The sequence below is a fragment of the Dendrobates tinctorius genome, unplaced genomic scaffold (assembly GCF_039654945.1).
Source record: "Dendrobates tinctorius isolate UK_male_01 unplaced genomic scaffold, ASM3965494v1 ptg000015l, whole genome shotgun sequence".
NCBI lineage: Eukaryota > Metazoa > Chordata > Amphibia > Anura > Dendrobatidae > Dendrobates > Dendrobates tinctorius.
The window spans coordinates 40568175-40587867 of record NW_027361683.1 but is presented as its reverse complement, the minus strand read 5'-3'; positions in this window follow the sequence as shown (position 1 = coordinate 40587867).

The following is a 19693-nucleotide window of genomic DNA, read 5'->3' as shown; positions in this document are numbered from 1 at the left end:
TGGCCTTCATCATGTCCCATCTGGAGGGAGAGGCCTTATCTTGGTTAAATCCGCTCTGGGAGAGGGACGATCCTATTGTTTCTAACATCCCGCTCTTCTTGGACACCTTTCGTAAGGTGTTCGATGAGCCTGGACGGGTAGCCTCGCTTACCGAATCGCTTTTCAACCTACACCAGGGCTCCCTGACTGTTGGTCAATACGCCATTCGGTTCCGCACCATGTCCTCCGAATTGGGCTGGAATAACGCGGCATTGGTCGTGGCCTTCTGGCGTGGGTTGTCGGGCAGAATTAAGGACGAGTTGGCGGGGCGTGATACCCCCACCAACCTCGAGGACCTCATCTCCCTGGCCACTCGAATTGACCTCAGGTTCCAGGAGCGCGCCCGGAAACGGCGAGGGATAGGAGGCCCATTAGGCCGGCCCAGATCGCTAGCCGGTCCTTTAATCCTCGTCCGCCTGGTCCTGGACATACTCCGCCCCCTGAGCCCATGCAGGTAGATCGGGTCCGGATGGCTGAGAGACGTCAGAGGGAGAGACGGGAGCAAGGGCTTTGTCTTTACTGTGGAGGGGCATCCCACTTCATCCGCTCTTGTCCTGAGAGACCGGGAAACTCTTCCACCTAGGTCAGGTAAGAGAGGCCTTCCTAGGTGATTATGATTCCTCTCAGGCCCTCACACTTTCCGTTCTTCTGCTTTCAGGGGGGAGGCGTGGGTCCGAGGTGGCCTATGTGGATTCGGGCTCAGCAGGCAACTTCATCCGGCGTGAAGTGGTGGACAAATATCGGATTCCCGTGGTCTCCCTGAAGAACCCTCGGATTATCGCTTCCGTTGATGGGGACTCCATCACCACGGTCACAGAAGAGGTAATCTTGCAAGTCGGTGCCCTCCACCGTGAAAAAGTAGCCTTCTATGTGCTGCCCGACTTGTCTCATGCCATTCTCCTCGGTCTTCCGTGGTTACGGACACACCAGCCGGTTCTCAACTGGTCGACCGGGGAGGTCTTGCGCTGGGGAGACCCGTGTCATGGTCGCTGTCTGAACCCCATTCAGCCAGTGGTTCCCGTTCGCCCACCTCAGGATCTCTCTGGGCTTCCTTCCGCCTATTGGGCTTATGCAGACGTTTTCGACAAGAAGGAGTCGGAGGTTCTTCCACCGCATCGAGCCTTTGACTGCCCGATTGAGCTTATCCCCGGTTCTACTCCTCCCAGGGGCAGGATCTACCCGCTGTCCCCTGTAGAATCCACCGCCATGTCCGAATACGTCACGGAGAACCTTGCCAAGGGATTCATTCGGAAGTCTTCATCTCCTGCCGGCGCCGGGTTCTTTTTCGTTAAAAAGAAAGACGGTTCGCTGCGCCCATGTATCGATTATAGAGGATTGAACAACATCACTATCAAAAACCGGTACCCACTTCCTCTTATCCCGGAGTTGTTTGACCGTCTCAGGGGGGCACGCATCTTCTCCAAACTGGATCTCAGGGGGGCATACAACCTCATCCGCATCCGTGCTGGCGATGAATGGAAGACCGCCTTTAACACCCGTGACGGTCATTATGAGTACTTGGTGATGCCATTCGGTCTGTGCAATGCCCCGGCGGTGTTCCAGGAGTTCGTCAATGAAATCTTCCGAGACCTCCTGTACTCCTGTGTCGTAGTCTACCTGGATGACATTCTGGTCTTCTCCCCGGATCTTCCATCCCACAGGAGGACTGTCCGCCTTGTTCTTCGGCGTCTTCGAGAGAATCGTCTATATGCCAAGATGGAGAAGTGCCTGTTCGAACAGACCTCCCTGCCTTTTCTGGGCTACATCATCTCCGATGCTGGGCTTCAGATGGATCCCGAGAAACTCTCCGCCATTCTCAAGTGGCCTCGCCCCGCTGGCTTAAGAGCTATTCAACGTTTCTTGGGCTTCGCGAACTACTATCGGCAGTTCATTCCGCACTTCTCCTCGCTCTCCAGGCCGATCTCGGCCCTTACCCGAAAGGGGATCTCTGCCAACTCCTGGACACCTGAAGCCGAAGAGGCCTTCCAGTTGCTAAAACAAGCTTTTTCCACAGCTCCCGTATTGATCCGTCCTGAGAGCGGCAAGCCTTTCGTGCTGGAGGTGGACGCTTCCTCGACTGGCGCCGGGGCTGTCTTGTCCCAGAGGACCGGTTCGGGCCGCCTACGTCCTTGTGGCTTTTTCTCCAGAGCCTTTTCGCCGGCAGAGTGTAACTATTCGATTGGCGACCGTGAGCTTCTGGCCATGAAGTTGGCATTGGAGGAGTGGCGTCACCTTCTGGAAGGAGCAGTTCACCCTTTTATTGTTTACTCTGAACACAAAAATCTAGCCTACCTCCAGACCGCCCAGAGACTCAATCCACGACAGGCTAGATGGTCTCTGTTTTTTGCCCGCTTTGATTTCGAGCTGCACTTCCGCCCTGGAGACAAGAACGCTAAAGCCGATGCTCTATCCAGAGTCTTTCATCCAACTGAATCTGGGGAGGAACCTTCCCATGTTATCGAGCCTACGAAGATAATCACAGTGGCTCCATTGTCTCTGCTTTCTCCACCTCCGGGCAAGACTCTCGTACCAGAGGACGTTAAGAGGAGAGTTCTTCTGTGGGGGCATTCCTCCAAACTGGCTGGTCATGCCGGAATTGGGAAGACCCTGGCCCTCATAACGCGGTATTATTGGTGGCCCACTCTCCGTCAAGATGTGGCAGACTTTGTCGCCTCCTGTTCCTCCTGTGCTAGGAATAAGACACCCCGTCGTCCTCCATTTGGCCTGCTGCTTCCCCTGCCGGTACCGAAGTCGCCTTGGGAGAATATCACCATGGACTTTATCACGGATCTGCCCCGTTCGTCTGGCTGTACGGTGATTCTTGTGGTAGTGGACCGCTTCTCTAAAATGGCGCATTTCATTCCGCTAAGCGGCCTCCCTTCCGCACCCGGATTAGCCAAGATCTTCGTCCATCAGATTTTCAGACTACATGGTCTACCTGAACGAATTGTCTCTGATCGTGGGGTACAGTTTACGGCAAAATTTTGGAGAGCACTTTGCAAACTTCTGGATATTTCCTTGGATTTTTCTTCTGCCTATCATCCACAAACCAATGGGCAAGCGGAACGAACTAACCAGATCCTCACTGCATACCTTCGGCATTTTTCCAACGGCCACCAGGATAATTGGGCTGATCTGCTTCCTTGGGCGGAATTCGCCTACAACAATCATGCCGGCGAATCCTCTACTAAATCGCCCTTTTTTGTGGTATTCGGCAAACACCCTAACATACCTCTTCCTGTCGCTCCAACCTCTGAAGTACCGGCAGCCAACTCCTTGTTCCAGGAATTCTCTGAAATCTGGTCCGAGACCAACTCCACTCTCAAAAGGGCCAGTGAGCGAATGAAGAACCACGCAGACAAGAGGAGGCTGGACCCTCCACCGTTTCACATTGGGGATAAGGTCTGGCTCTCATCCAAGTACATTCGACTGAAACTACCCTCTTATAAGCTGGGCCCCCGGTACATAGGTCCTTTTGAGGTCCTGGATCGAGTCAATGAAGTCGCCTACAAATTGAGGTTGCCTGCTTCGCTCCGTATCCCGAACACCTTCCACGTCTCCCTCCTGAAACCTGTGGTCCTGAATCAATTCCATCCTTCACCCACTCCAGCTCCTCAGCCTGTGGGCTCGGATGATACTTTCGAGGTGAGGGATATTCTCGCCATGAGGAGAGTTAGAGGGAGGACCTTTTTCCTTGTTGACTGGGAGGGGTTTGGTCCTGAGGAGAGATCCTGGGAGCCCCGGGAGAACATCAACGCCCCCCACATTCTCAGGAAATTTTTTGCCAACCGCAGCGGGGGGCGGCTTAAGGGGGAGGTACTGTCACGGTCCCCGATCCCCCTGTCACGCTCCCAGCCCTGCGCCCCCGTGCGCGCAGCGATACTCACCTCGTCCGGCAGCCGCGCTCCCTCCAGCAGCCTCGCTTCCTCCAGCCCCGGCGTCGGCCTCTCCCTTCCTCCGGCCCACGGCTGGTGACGTCACCGCGGGCCCCGCGCATGCGCAGTAGGTCGCGGCCGGTCCTCCGCCGCTAAGCTGGGTTCCGGCGGTGCCCTGCCCCAATTGCACCGCCGGACCAATGGGGGCTCAGCAGCAGCCATATCAGGCCGCCCTCCCTTAGTGGAGGCGCCTGACCGTGGTTGTTTCCTTCTGCGCCTCAGGCCCTGTGTACTCCGCTGGAATCCGGCTCGCTGCCTAACCTCTGTGCTTGCTTCCAGCCCTGCTCCAGTCCTGTGTCCGTGCCCATACCTGTTCTGTGTCCGTGCCTGTTCAAGTCCTGTCTCCGCGCCTGTTCCAGTCCTGTCTCCGAGCCTGTTCCAGTCCTGTCTCCGTGCCTGTTCCAGTCCTGTCTCCGTGCCTGTTCCAGTCCTGTCTCCGTGCCTGTTCCAGTCCTGTCTCCGAGCCTGTTCCAGTCCTGTCTCCGAGCCTGTTCCAGTCCTGTCTCCGAGCCTGTTCCAGTCCTGTCTCCGAGCCTGTTCCAGTCCTGTCTCCGAGCCTGTTCCAGTCCTGTCTCCGAGCCTGTTCCAGTCCTGTCTCCGAGCCTGTTCCAGTCCTGTCTCCGAGCCTGTTCCAGTCCTGTCTCCGAGCCTGTTCCAGTCCTGTCTCCGAGCCTGTTCCAGTCCTGTCTCCGAGCCTGTTCCAGTCCTGTCTCCGTGCCTGTTCCAGTCCTGTCTCCGTGCCTGTTCCAGTCCTGTCTCCGTGCCTGCTCCAGTCCAGTGTCCGTGCCTGTTCCAGTCCAGTGTCCGTGCCAGCTCCAGTCCTGTGTCCTTGCCTGTTCAAGTCCTGTCTCCGTGCCTGTTCCAGTCCAGTGTCCGTGCCTGTTCCAGTCCAGTGTCCGTGCCTGTTCCAGTCCAGTGTCCGTGCCAGCTCCAGTCCGGTAACCGTGCCTGTTCATGTCCTGTGTCTGTTCCTGCTCACGCCCTGTGCACCATTCCGAGCCGCCCCTCTTGGTTCCGGCTGCCGTGGCATTCGAGTCTCTGGTCTTGCGCCTAACGATCCCTGTATAGGGGTCGGTCACACCAGGTTGCTCGTCCGGGGTCCCTCGGTGCCACGGTCCAGAGGGTCCACTCCAGGGTATTCCTCCTCACAGTCTGTGGCGCTAACAGAAATCACCCGCAGGGCAGAAAGGGCGTAGGCTGCCTTAAATCCAGTCAGTGACTCCACTCAGCCAATCGTCTTCATTAGTCCCAGGTGCCTAATAATCAGGCTCACTACCTTCCTTCACTAGAATAGGGAGTTCACCAGGCCTCAGTGACGGAGGGGAAAATGAACTCACAACAGTACCCCCCCCTTGAGGAGGGGTCACCGAACCCTCAACAATGCTACCAGGGCGATCAGGGTGAGCCCGATGAAAGGCACGCACCAATCTTTTGGCATGAATATCAGAGGCAGAGACCCAGGAATTATCCTCCTGACCATAACCCTTCCACTTAACCAAATACTGGAGTCTCCGTCTAGCCAGACAGGAATCCAGAATTTTCTCTACCTCATATTCCAAGTTACCTTCAACCAATACAGGGTCCGGAGGTGCCACCTCAGGCACAACTGGCTCAACAAACCTCTTCAACAAGGATTATGGAACACATTATTGATCTTAAATGTGACAGGAAGAGCCAAACGAAAAGAGACCGGATTAATAATCTCCAAAATCTTGTAAGGTCCAATAAATCTAGGCTTAAACTTAGGAGAAGCCACCTTCATAGCAATATTTTTTGATGATAACCACACCATATCACCAATCTTAAACTGGGGACCAATGGTCCTATGTCGATTGGAAAACCGCTGGGCCTTTTCCTGGGAGAGAGATAACTTATCCACCACTTGGTCCCAGATCTGGTGCATTCTCTCCACCACAGTGTCAACACCTGGGCAGGCAGAAGGCTCCACCTGCCTGAAGAAAATCGAGGGTGAAAACCAAAGTTACAAAAAAAAGGTGACATCAAAGTGGCAGAACTAGCTCTATTATTCAAAGCAAATTCGGCCAAGGGCAAAAATGAAACCCAATCATCCTGATCAGCGGAAATAAAACATCTCAAATACGACTCCAAGGTCTGGTTTGTTCTCTCTGTCTGCCCATTGGTCTGAGGGTGAAAAGCAGAGGAGAAGGACAACTGAATTCCCAACTTGGAACAGAACGTCCTCCAAAATTTAGACACAAATGAACTCCTCTGTCAGATACAATGTTCTCAGGAATCCCGTGCAAGCGAACCACCTGTTGCAAAAACAGTGGCACCAACTCAGAGGAAGATGGCAACTTAGGGAGTGGTACAAGATGAACCATCTTAGAGAACCTATCACAAATCACCCAAATAACAGTCATTCTTTGAGAGACCGGCATATCAGAAATGAAATCCATTGAAATATGGGTCCATGGCCTCCTGGGGACCGGCAAAGGCATCAACAACCCACTAGAGCGAGAACAAGATTTAGACCGGGAGCAAGTCCCACAGGACTGCACAAAATTCCTGACATCATGAGACAAGGTGGGCCACCAAAAAGAGCGACTCACCAGATCTCTAGTACCAAAAATACCTGGATGACCAGCCAATGCAGAGCAATGAACTTCAGACATCACTCTTCTTCCACTGGTCAGGAACATACAACTTTCCACTGGGGCAACGCTCAGGTTTGTCCTTCTGGAACTCTTGCAGAGCAAGTCTCAAATCGGGCGAGATGGCAGAAAGAACTACCCCTTCGCCTAAGATGGTGGCAGGCTTGGTCACCACAGGAGAATCAGCAAAGAAACTCCTAGAGAGGGCGTCTGCCTTGACATTCTTAGTTCCAGGAAGGAATGAGACCACAAAATCAAAACGTGTAAAAAACAAGGCCCACCTAGCCGGTCTAGGGTTCAAGCGTTTAGCCGACTCTAGGTAAATCAAATTTTTGTGGTCAGTGAGGACCACAACTTGATGTTTGGCTCCCTCCAACCAATGTCTCCACTCCTCAAATGCCCATTTCATGGCCAACAGTTCCCGATTCCCCACATCATAGTTACGTTCAGATGAAGAGAACTTACGGGAAAAGAAAGCACAGGGATTCATTTTAGATGTTACCGGATCCTTTTGGGACAACACCGCTCCTGCACCAATCTCAGAAGCATCCACCTCTACCTGGAACGGGAGTGAGACATCAGGTTGCCGCAGAACCGGGGCGGAGGTAAATCTACGCTTCAGCTCCTGAAAGGAAGCAACCGCCTCCGGAGACCAATTCAACACATCCGCACCCTTCCTGGTCAGGTCAGTCAATGGTTTGGCAATACTAGAAAATTTTGCTATAAATTTCCGATAAAAATTAGCAAAACCCAAAAACTTCTGGAGGGCCTTCAAAGAAGTGGGCTGAACCCAATCATAAATGGCCTGTACCTTGGCCGGGTCCATTTCAATAGTTGACGGAGACAAAATAAATCCCTAAAAAGAAATTCTCTGTACTCCAAAAAGGCATTTTGATCCTTTGACATACAGAGAATTCTCTCTCAAGATCCGGAACACAGTCCGAATATGTTCCACATGAGAATCCCAATCCTTGGAGAAGATCAAAATATCATCCAGATAGATAATCAAAAATTTATCGACAAAGTCTCGGAAAATATCGTTCATGAAGCACTGGAAGACAGAAGGGGCATTAGTGAGCCCAAAAGGCATCACCAGGTACTCAAAATGTCCCTCCGGAGTATTAAACGCCATCTTCCATTCATCCCCCTGCTTAATGCGGATAAGATTATACGCCCCCCTGAGGTCAAGCTTGGTAAACCAGCAAGCACCTCTGACTCTAGAGAATAGATCCAAAATCAGGGGTAACGGATACTGATATTTAATAGTAATTTTATTGAGGGCACGATAATCAATACAAGGCCTTAAAGAACCATCCTTCTTGGCCACAAAAAAAACCCGGCACCTAAGGGTGAAGAGGATGGTCTAATATGACCCTTCTCCAACGCCTCCTTAATATAGGACCGCATAGCCTCGTGCTCGGATACTGATAAATTGAAGAGCCGACCCTTAGGAAATTTACACCCCGGGTTTAGTTCAATAGCACAGTCATAACTCCTATGAGGAGGCAAGGACGCAGACTCATTCTCACTAAATACATCATAGTAGTCCGCCAAATAGTCAGGAACCTCATGCGACTGAGGAGAGGTGGAAAAAACCGGAGCCTCACTAAAGGCACACCGGCAACCCCAACTCACCACAGACACAGACTTCCAATCCAAAACTGGATTATGAATCTGCAACCAGGGAAACCCCAGAACAACGGCATCATGCAGACCATGCAACACCAAAAATCTGCAATTTTCTTGGTGGTCTAGGGCGACCCGCATGACCAACTGGGTCCAAAACTGAGGTTTATTTTTAGCCAGAGGGGTAGCATTAATCCCCCTCAAAGGGATAGGCATCTGCAGAGGTGTCAACGGAAATCCACAACGTTTAGCAAAATCCAAGTCCATTAGGTTTAGCGCTGCTCCCGAATCCACAAAAGCCTTGGCGGAAAATGTGGACAGGGAACAGATCAGAGTAATCGCCAAAAGAAACTTAGGCTAAACCCCACCAACAGAAAACGTGTGTGCAAAGCGTTTCTCACGTTTAGGACAAACAGAAATAACATGTGAGGCATCTCCACAGAAAAAACACAGCTTATTACGCCTTCTGAATTCCTGACGTTGCGCCTTAGACAAAACTCTATCACATTGCATAGGTTCAGATGTCTGTTCAACCGGTGGCAACACCTCTCGTGTAATCCTGCGTTCACGTAAACGCCGATCAACCTGAATGGCTAAAGACATAGAATCGTCCAGACCAGAGGGAACAGGAAATCCCACCATAGTATCTTTTATGGCTTCTGACAAACCCTTCCGAAAGAGAGCAGCCAAGACACTATCATTCCAGGTAGTAAGGACCGCCCACTTTCGGAACCTTTGACAGTACAACTCTGCAGATTCTTGACCCTGGTTCAATGCTAACAGGGTCTTTTCAGCCTGATCAATAGCATTAGGTTCGTCGTACAGCAACCCCAAGGCTTGAAAAAATGCATTCACATTAGTCAGAATAGGGTCATCTGGTTTCAAAGAAAACGCCCAATCCTGGGGATCGCCGCGCAGCAAAGAGATGACAATTTTAACCTGCTGCGCGGGGCTCCCTGACGAGTTAGGCTTCAAAGCAAAAAATAATTTACAATTATTTTTGAAACTCAAAAATTTAGATCGATCCCCAAAAAATACATCAGGTGTGGGGATCTTTGGTTCAACAGCATGTGAACGAGCAAGATAGGCAGAAATTCCTCGCACTTCAGCAGCGAGCTGCTCCACACGATCAGACACTTGCTTTATCTCCATTGAGAGAAAAAAAAATTCCCCCTACGGCCTCAGAGATATAGAGGAAAGAATATACAAACACTTTTTTTTTTTTTTTTAACACAATTCTTTCCTGCTATTGAGTACCCCAGGATCTGCGGTTTGGCGGGTGATTCTGTTATGATTGAGTAACCGTAGGAGGCAAGAAACAGAAATGCTAGCTAAGTCCTGAAAACCAGAGAAGTTGGCAACTATCAGATTGCAGACCCCTGAACCTATCAACACAACTAGTAGTAGCCGTGGGGGGTTCCTACGATGACCTAGACCCCTCGATCACAGCCGGAGAGATACATAGGCCTAAAGAAGGAAAGGGGAAATCTAACTGCCCCAGAGCAGACCCCAAAGCAATAGGCAGCCCCCCACATATAATGACGGTGAAGCAAGATGAAAACACTTACACAGACAGAAAGACAGGCTGAGCAAAGACGGGGCCCAAAAACTACCTAGATAGGAACGGATAGGAAGGCTGCTGTCTGCAATCTGCCAAAACCCTATCAGAGACAAAAGCCAACAAGCTGATATAAAAATGGCCCTGAAGCAACTAAGCTTCAAAAACTAAATCAGCACTCAGGTACTTTCAGAAGACAGAGCTCAAGAAACACTGCACACTCCAGCAGGGAGTGGCAGAATCCAAAAAGCAAGAAAAACAAAAACAAATCTTAAATGCAAAAAGGCAAAACAGAAAACTTAGCTTTAGGAGAGCAGGAATCAGACTGGTGTCCAAGAGTCCACAGAGAAATCACCCGCAGGGCAGAAAGGGCGTAGGCTGCCTTAAATCCAGTCAGTGACTCCACTCAGCCAATCGTCTTCATTAGTCCCAGGTGCCTGATAATCAGGCTCACTACCTTCCTTCACTAGAATAGGGAGTTCACCAGGCCTCAGTGACGGAGGGGAAAATGAACTCACAACACTCCCTCCTGCGACGGCCACGGCGTGGGATGGCGGCAGTCTGGGGTGAAGTGTCCATGGATAATGTTGGACTACTACTGTGGCCTCGATCCTCGTAGTCTGGATTGGCCTCCTGCTGTGCAGGAGGCACCGCTGGTGGTGGTGGTGGTTGGGTGGAGGATGATGCTGCCGAAGCTACTTCTTCACCTTCACCAACTGGGTCGATGTTCAGCTCGGAGTCCGAAGCAGTTTCCTGCTCGGTAAGGTTCGAGTCAGTTATGTTTTTTAGCACAAAGTTGAAACAAAAAAATATTAAGATTTGCCGGTAAGGCCATGTGTAAAATATGGGGTCATGCATGCACTTACAGTCTTAGATCCATAACGAGAGCCAGAAAATTTAATCTGTCATAATATATGTATTTTGTTTTTTTCGTGCCTTCAGCACCACTCCTGGCGCTCACATCGATACTGGTCACAGCAGATGCGCCACCATATAGTGATATCAGACACTGCAATAAAGGTTTTAACTTTCAATCAGAGTGTTTGCCTTGCCAACTGTAGGCTATAGTGTAATGTGGCCTGCTACTTGCCAAGTGTAAAGTGTGAAATAGTCAGGATATTACAAACAACATCACATATGATGATGTTATGTTCATTTGCCCATTTTTTTTTAACTTTTGTTATGATTGTACTTACTAATTTCTTGCTGGACCTCACGAGGACTTTCCTCATAATTGGGGAACAATTGAGTGCAGATTCACTTCCATGCGGCATCCTTTCGTGCACTGTCAGAGTAATGTGCGTCATGCTGGTCCCATATTTCCAGCCTCTCCTGAACCAGAACTGTCAGCATCTCGACACTGATGTGTCTGGCCATGCTGCTGGACTCCGTGGAGGCGTGTTCCGGGATTTTTCTAGAGGTTGCCAGTGAAATTTGCATGCCAAAGCTTCCTGATAATGGATGAAGCAATTTCCTGTCAACTGGAAAATGCTTGCATATTTCTCACAAGTCACACTGATGGTCGTGGGGTGTGCAATTTTTTTTCTCACACCCATAGACTTGCATTGGTGAGACTAGGCCGAAATTCGCGAATCGCGTACAATCGCAGCATGTTGCAATTTCACTCACACGTAGAATACGGCAGAGAAAAAAAAGCAGTGTTTGGAGCTGCCCCATAGATTAACAGTGGTCCGAGTGCTATGTGATGTTTTCTCGCATAGCACTCGTCTGTATTCAACGCTAATGTGACTCCGGCCTTAGTCAAATAAACAGAAAAGATATATTTCCTTTACAGGCTTAGAGGAATATTGATATGTTTTGTCAGTAACATACAGATACATGCACACAAACAGGATGCAGTAAATTATTACATATCAATTTTCCTAAAGTACTACTATTATAAACTTCAATATATACATATAGCACAGGAAGCAAACCAACTCATCAAACAGGGCGATATACTTTAAGTTACTGGAATATCCAGAGCCAAAAGTCTGCACCTTAATTCTGGAACTTTGGCAAGTTCCTCATATTCTGAATCTCAAGAGCTTTTACAATTACATTACTTATCATGTTTCTTACAGGGTATGTTTTGTATAGCTTCAATAATTAGATAATTAATGATTAAGTAGCGACAAACTGTTGCGTAAAAATAGTGACTCATAAGAATACACACCTCTAGTAAATGCAGGATAAAGGTTCCAGGCTGTAGGAGTTGGTAACTAGGTACCTACCTGCATCACAGAGAGATAAGGTGGCAAGAAGCCCAGCAATGCAGAGTTGATACTTCATATTTAGCTGATGAACCAATATACCAGTGGAAAAATAAATAATCTAGACTAAACAGGCAAAATAACTAAATACTAACTACTGTGTACAACTAGATTCGTCAAGCAAGGTGTTCTGCAGGAACAAAGAAGGATAGAGAGTTCTGTGTAGGAGCGATTTGTCTCCGACCTGGTAACTGATCAGACAAGAAGAGGAAATTGAGCTGATGACAGAAACCTGAGACAGGAGCTGCACATTGCACCTGAAGAGAGGAATCCTGCACAAGTCCTCATTAGAGATATACAAGCACCCTATGTAGTATCCTATAATGTTCTGACGGGTGGAGAGTGGAACAGTATCATATTTCACGATATCTAAAACACATCATCTTAGTGTAAGATTAAAACCTAACCTGAACTGCAACTTTTTTAAGAGTGTAAATATTTTGGTTAGTTTGAATAGTAATTACACCAGCCCAGCGCCCCTAAATATATAATATAGAGAAAGCAATACTAATTGTACTACTAACTGCTGGAGATAATAATAATAATAATCTTTATTTATATAGCGCCAACATATTTCGCAGCGCTTTACAGTTTAACAGTTTCATACACAACAGTAATAAATAACAATGTTAACAATAATGATTAAAGCAAAGTAAAACAACCCTTCTAGTGAGAGCTTACAATCTACAATGAGGTGGGGGACATGCAAAGTACAGGTGTGTATTTACAATTATGTATTTACAATGATGGTCCGGCCATCTTGATGGAGTTGGGGATAGAGATAGTGAATGGGCTACACACACACACACGTAAAATGACTTTGATTAGGGAACGTGATAGGCTGCTCTGAACAAATGTGTTTTGAGGGAGTGCCTAAACCTGTGCAAGTGGTGACTGATCCTAATTTCTTGGGGTAGAGCATTCCAGAGGACTGGAGCAATGCAGGAGAAGTCTTGGATTCGGGAGTGGGAGGTACGGATTAGTGCAGAGGTTAGTCAAAAGTTGTTTGCAGAGCACAGCGATCAGATAGACAGAAATGAGAGAGGAGATATAATGGGGTGCCGCATTGTGGAGAGCTTTGTGGGTGAGAACAAGTACTTTGCGTTGGATCCTAAAATAAATGGGCAGCCAGTTTCACGACTGGCGAAGAGGAGATGCATCCGAGTATCGATTAGCCAGTTGGATGACCCTGGCTGCTGCATTAAGGATGGACTGGAGAGGGGAAAGTCGAGTGGGGGGGAGGCCAATTAATAAAGCATTACAGTAGTCCAGGTTGGAGTGGATCAGGGCAGCAGTGAGGGTTTTTGTTGTTTCCATGGTGAGAAAAGGGCGGATTCTAGAGATGTTTTTTAGGTGTAAGCGGCAAGAGCAAGCAAGAGATTGTATATGGGAGGTGAAGGAGAGATTGGTGTCAAACATAACACCCAGACAGCGTGCCTGCTGCCGGGGTGTTATTATGGTGCCACCCATGCAGAGAGAAATGTCAGATTTAGGGAGGTTAGTAGACGGCGGGAGCAGAAGAAGTTAAGTTTTGAAAAGGTTGAGTTTCAGGTAGAGAGCGGACATGATGTTGGAGACTGCGGATAGTCACAAGTAGGTCAGTTTGGCGAGGTGAAGGGCAGAATTATAGGTTCTTAACATAAATTTGAAGTGGATGAAGTCTTGTGGTGTGCGAGTTTTCCTCAATAAGTGTTCAGCACACCTAGAGCATCGCTGGAGAAATCGAATTTGTGATGTGAGCCAGGGCTGTTTTACTCTGTGCCTGGAGGTTCTGCGAGTGAAGGGAGCTACTTGGTCAAGGGTTCTTCTGAGGGTGTCGTTGTAGTGATGTACAGCCAGATCAGGACATGAAAAATAGGAGATTGGGGACAATGATGAGTGTAGGGAGTCGGAAAGTGTATGAGGGTTAATGGCTTGTAGATTTATGAATGTGTGGTAGGTAGGAGTGTGCTGGGGTGGGCGAGGTTTTGTGAGCGTGAAGGAGAGAATGTTGTGGTCAGAGAGGGGAAGCAGTAAGTTATCAAGGTAGGAGATTGAACAGAGCCGGACAAAGACCAGGTCAAGGGTGTTACCGTCTTTGTGTGTTTCAGAGTTTGAGAGCTGTGAGAGGCTGAGAGAAGTGGTTAGTGATAGAAGCTAGGATGCAGATGAGGAAGTAGAGCTGTTAATGGGGATGTTGAAGTCTCCCAGGATAAGGGTTGGGAGTTCTGAGGACATGAATTGCGACAGCCAGGCAGAGAAATGGTCAAGGAAGTGGGTGGGTGAGCCTGGGGGCCAGTCTATTACCGCTACGCTGAGGGAGAGGGGACGAAAAAGCCTGAAGGTGTGGACCTCAAAAGAAGGGAATGAGAGTGATGGAACTGGGGGGATGACCTGGAAAGTGCCTGGAGAAGATGTGGGCTGAACTGATGGGGCTCTGCCCCCAACAGGTGGAAGCTGTGCTGGTGCGTTACCAGGACGTCTTTGCCATCATGACGATAACTTTGGGTGTACCACATCCATAACCAATGAGATACCTACAGGAGTTGCCACACCAATCCGTGTGAGATAATGGCAGATCCCGCCTCAGATGTACCAAGAAGAAAAAGAGATGTTGGCCCACATGCTGCGGAGTGGAGTTATCCGGGAGAGCCAGAGCCCGTGGGCAGCCCCCATCATTCTAGTTCAAAAGAAGGACGGAAACCTGCATTTTTGTGTCGATTATAGGCGATTGAATGCCTGTACGGTGCGGGATTTGTAACCCCCCCACCAAGAATTGGGGAGTCGTCTGCCATGGGAAAAGCAAAATACATCTCGTCCCTAAATCTGGCCAGTGGATATTGGCAGGTGCCCATGGCTGAAGAGAGCGTTCATCCTGCCCATGGGATTATTTTTATTCAAATCGAATGCCTTTTGGCCTGTCTAACGCTCCTGGCACGTTTCAGCAACTAATGGAAAAATGTTTGTGAGCTATGAACTTTGAAGCTACCCTCATCTACCTGGACGACATCATTGTCTTTGCAGCTGCATTTGAAGAGCATCTCCGACGGTTGGAACACGTGTTGAGTCATTTACAGAAGCACGGCCTAAAAGTGAAGCCTCAAAAGTGTCACCTTTTCTGCAAACAAACTGAATACCTGGGACATGTCGTGTCCGCTGAGGGAGTGAGACTAGCACGAGAGAAAATAGCGGCGGTGCAGGACTGGCCTACCCCTAAGACAGTAAAGGACGTTTGAGCCTCCTTAGGGCTCACTGGGTACTACCGAAGATTTGTGAAGAACTTCACCCAAATTGCTAATCCGTTGCTGGAGTAACTAAAGGGAGTGCAGTCTGGTGCAAAGAACCGGACCATCCAGTGGGGAGATAGCCAGGAAGAAGCCTTCTGAGCTTTAAAGATGGCCTTGACTGAGGCCCCAATATTGGCCTATGCAGACTTCTCCCAGCCCTTCATCCTTTACAGAGATATGTGGCCCGCAAGGCAAAGTATTGGTACAAGATTGCATACCAAAAGGGAGCTGAGAACACACATGCTGATGCTCTGTTGAGAGTGACCCATGACCAACCTGGACATGACCGAGATGAAGAGCTAGAGGCAGAAGAGATTGCTGGGTTCTGGGGCCTTACAGGACATTGGCAGCATAGCAAGGACAGATCGGAGAGGTATTGGGGAAATGAGTGCTGGGCCAACCTGGAGACAACTGGCTATGACTCAAGCGGGAAGATAGGGAACTTGCCCAGCTGAGACCGTGGGTGGCCTGGAAATGACTCCCTATCTGAAGTAAAAGAGATGCTCTGTCCCCGGGAATGCTGCAGATTCTCAGGCAGTGGGAGAGGCTTCAGTTGGAAGACGGCTTGCTGTATCAGAAAGTGCAGTTGGTATGGGAGTTGGGGGGTTACCTGGCCTGTGGTATTCCCAGAGAAGTTAATCAACGTGGTAGCTACAGAGGCTTATGAGAGAGGGGCTCGCTTTGGCCCGGAGAAGACATTACAGTGGTTATAAAAGTTGGTCTACTACCCCAGATTGAAGACTGCGGTAGAAGATCCTGCCAGCAAAGTCGAAGCTGAAAACTCGTTAAACCTCGGGAACAGAGAGCCCCCACACAGACCATCGTGACTTCCGCTCCCTTAGCATTACTGATGATCGACTACTTGACCGTGGGCCCCGCTCATCTGGGATATGAACACTACTTAGTGATGACCGACCAGTTTACCAAATTTGCTGTGGTGACTCCCACTCGAGAACAGACTGCTGAGTCGGCTGCACAGGCCATTTGTCGAGACTTCTTCATCTGGGTGTACAGCTGTCGGAAGAGGATTCATTTGCTTTTTTCCAAGGCCGAGTGATGGAGGAGCTGCACCATCTGTACCGAACAGAGAAGTCCAGGACGACGCCCTATCATCCCCAAGAAAATAGAGCCTGTGAGCAATTCAATCAGACACTGATCCAAATGTTGAGAACGTTGGTAGAGGACAGGAAAGTCTGCTGGCCTGAGTATGACTGACGAAGAATGGCGAAACGCGCATTGAGGCGGCAGGCTGGGGTCCAGGTCTTCTACTACAATATGAGTTACATGATAGCACGTGCACTTTACTTTCCATCTATTTGGTTTGCATTACATGCACTTCTTTGCACCTTTTATATTGCCTTATTGCACTGAGGCTCCCGTGCACTGGCACGTTAGGTGTTTTATGGGACTTGTGAATTAGCTTCATAGTTTATCTGATCAGTTTCATTGGGGCCAGGGCCGGTGTTTGGGACAGGCAGACCAGGCAGATGCCTGGGGCCCCCACCTACAAAGGGGGCCCCCTGCATCTGCAGCCCATTTATCAAGTGCCCAGAGGGTGTACATCGGTGAATAATGCTGTGCATTGCTCTGAAGTCATGGAGTGTCTCTCGCAAAGCCCCTTGAGCCCCCCTGTCTCTTTCTTCCTGCAGTTAGGTTAAAAGTTGAGAGTGAGGGGGAGGGGACAATTTCAACACAGTGACAGCCAAGAAGATGCCTGAAGCTCTGTGTGTCTCCTCCTAAGTCCTGATCATGGCTGCTCCTAGCACTGTCCTGAGAATGGATATGCCTAAGTGAAGTCACAGAACCTGGTAAGAGCAGCAATAACAGGTCAGAGTGCAGTGATTTACTCACTGTGGTCCCAGAGCTCTGTGCTGATCGCTGCAGGATCAGGATTCACAGCCACATACAGCAGCGATCAGCATCAGCTCTGACCACAGTCACTAATCCCTGCCCTGCTTGTAATGTGACAGGGCGACCTCCTGTCACTACTGTCTGGATGACACAAGACAGGGATATTGTCTGCTGAATCAGGGGATTTATGATATAGAAATAAATTTATTCCCATGTGAAATAATAAGGGTAAACTATATATATATATATATATATATATATATATATATATATATATATATATATATATATATATATAGTACGGGTGTGCATTTGAATCAGCGTTTTTGGTGCTTTTTTTTTGCTGCCAAAGCCCGCTCTCTTGACAGTAAAAACACTGCTTTCAATACACCCATTTTTTAGGGTATGTGCAGACAATCCGGAAATGGCAGCACTTTGGACGCAGCAGACATGTGCTCCGTCTAAAATGCTGCCATCTTACGCAGGTGATTCCACATGTGTTCATCCCATCCACTATGCTGTAACATCTGGCCGCTGTGGGTTGGATGCTGCGGATGTAAGCAGCATCCAGTTTACTGCTTGTGGACACATACCTTTAGAGCTTTTGCTGTTTTTTTCTTTTTTTACAGTTTGCATTTTGTCTAGAGTACATGTTTAATAAAGTTAGTTTTATTCACCAAACACACAGCGAAAAACAATGTTGCGACATTTGCAGCTTTTCTAAAACTTTTTCATTGCTTTATAAGGGGGAAAAAAATTGCTGAAAGAAGTGACACACTGCAGATTTAAAAAACGCTGCAGTTGTGAAATTCAGTCAGGAGAAAATAAAAGGGTGTGCAGGAGATTCCTGAAAATCTCAGTCTTTGCTTGTGCTATAAAATGCTATAAACTTCTTATTTGCAGAAGAAAAAGCTTCAAAAATTCTGCATATGAACGTGGCCAAAAGCTGTTTTTTAAAGTGCCAGCAAAACATATGAGATTTCCGAAATCTCTTGCATGCGCTTGTTTTTTTTCTGACTTAATTTCAGAACTGTTGTGTTTTTTAAATCTGCAGCGTGTCACTTCTTTCAGTGTGTTTTCACCCGTAGAAAGCAATGAAAGAATATAAAAAAGAAAGCTGCAGATATTGCAATGGCATTTTTCGCTGCAATTTTAAGTGGTTTTGGTGAATTAAACTATTAAGTCTCGTTTACATGTTTAGTATTTGGTCAGGATTAAACACCAGTATTTGTAATGCAGAAACAGCAGTGGAACAATCAGAGGAAAAGTATAGTAGAAACACGTCACCACTTCTGGATTTATCACCCTCCTGGTTGACTTGCACATACTGATGTGTAATACTGACCGAATACTCAACTTGTGAACGTGGCCTTAAACATACTGTAGACAAAGCAAACATCCTCACTTTAAAAAAAGCTGAAAAAAGTGTAAAGAACACCAGAAAACAAGCTGAAAAACTGGTCTTTTGAACGCAACATTTTTACTGCCAATAGAACAGGTTTTGGCTACTGAAAAAAATGCATGTGAACATAGCCATAGCGTTTCAGAGTAAGACTATCTGTGGTGTTACATAGGACTGCAGGTGACATCTACTACATTATCTGTTCTCAGAGAGTTATCACTGCTATCTCTGGTGTTACATAGGATGAGGTCACAGTCATGTGACTGGTCACGTGAGCCGGGGAGGGCTTCTGTTCTGGAGTGTGCTGTGCATAGAGGGAATTGTATGGCGATCGGTACACAGACCCTTCTGAAATGACAGGTGGGCGTGGCGGCTGATTTGCAGTGCGGGAAAACTACAATCCCGCAAGTGGGAGTGTCAAAATCGGGACTGTCCCGCTGGATCCAGGATGGTTGGGAGCCCTGCTGTGTTATCTGCAGTGTTAAAAAAAAAATTAAGAGGGGGTTGGGGGACAACTCTTTGTCTTTGAGGCTTGGACCTCCCAATCTTTTCTGACCCTAGCAACGCTCCTGTGTAATGCTAATAGTGGCAGACCCGTCGGCGGATATAAGGCCCCTGAATACACCCCGTATACCCTGCTATTTGGGTGAAAAGGACTGGAACATCGACACCAGTTATAGACCCTTCATCGGCTGGTGCAGACCAGGTTTCAAGAGCATAAGCACCGTGAAAGGGCACCTTTTCGAGGAACAGCTCTCAAGGTCGGAGACCGTGTGTTGGTCCGAGATAAGCAACCTCGAGGCAAGTTGGAACACCGTTGAGAAAAGACTCCTTATCGGGTGAAAAGCCACGTTAGGTCCAATGGTCCCGTCTATGAAGTTCAACCCGAAGGGGAGGAAGGGGCGCCTACCCGAATAGTCCACAGAAGTATGTTGCGTCCTTGTCTGCCTCGAGACCCCAAAGCAGGGGAGAGAATACCAAGTGGCCCTGCAACGCTCACCCATACAGTTCCTGATTGTGATGAAGAGGACACATTTGTTTCGTTACCTGAAAGGGATAGCTCCTTGCCCGTTAGTCTAGAGGAACTACGCAGGCCCGAAACTCCAGAGATGGCTGCTCTAGTGAACTCAA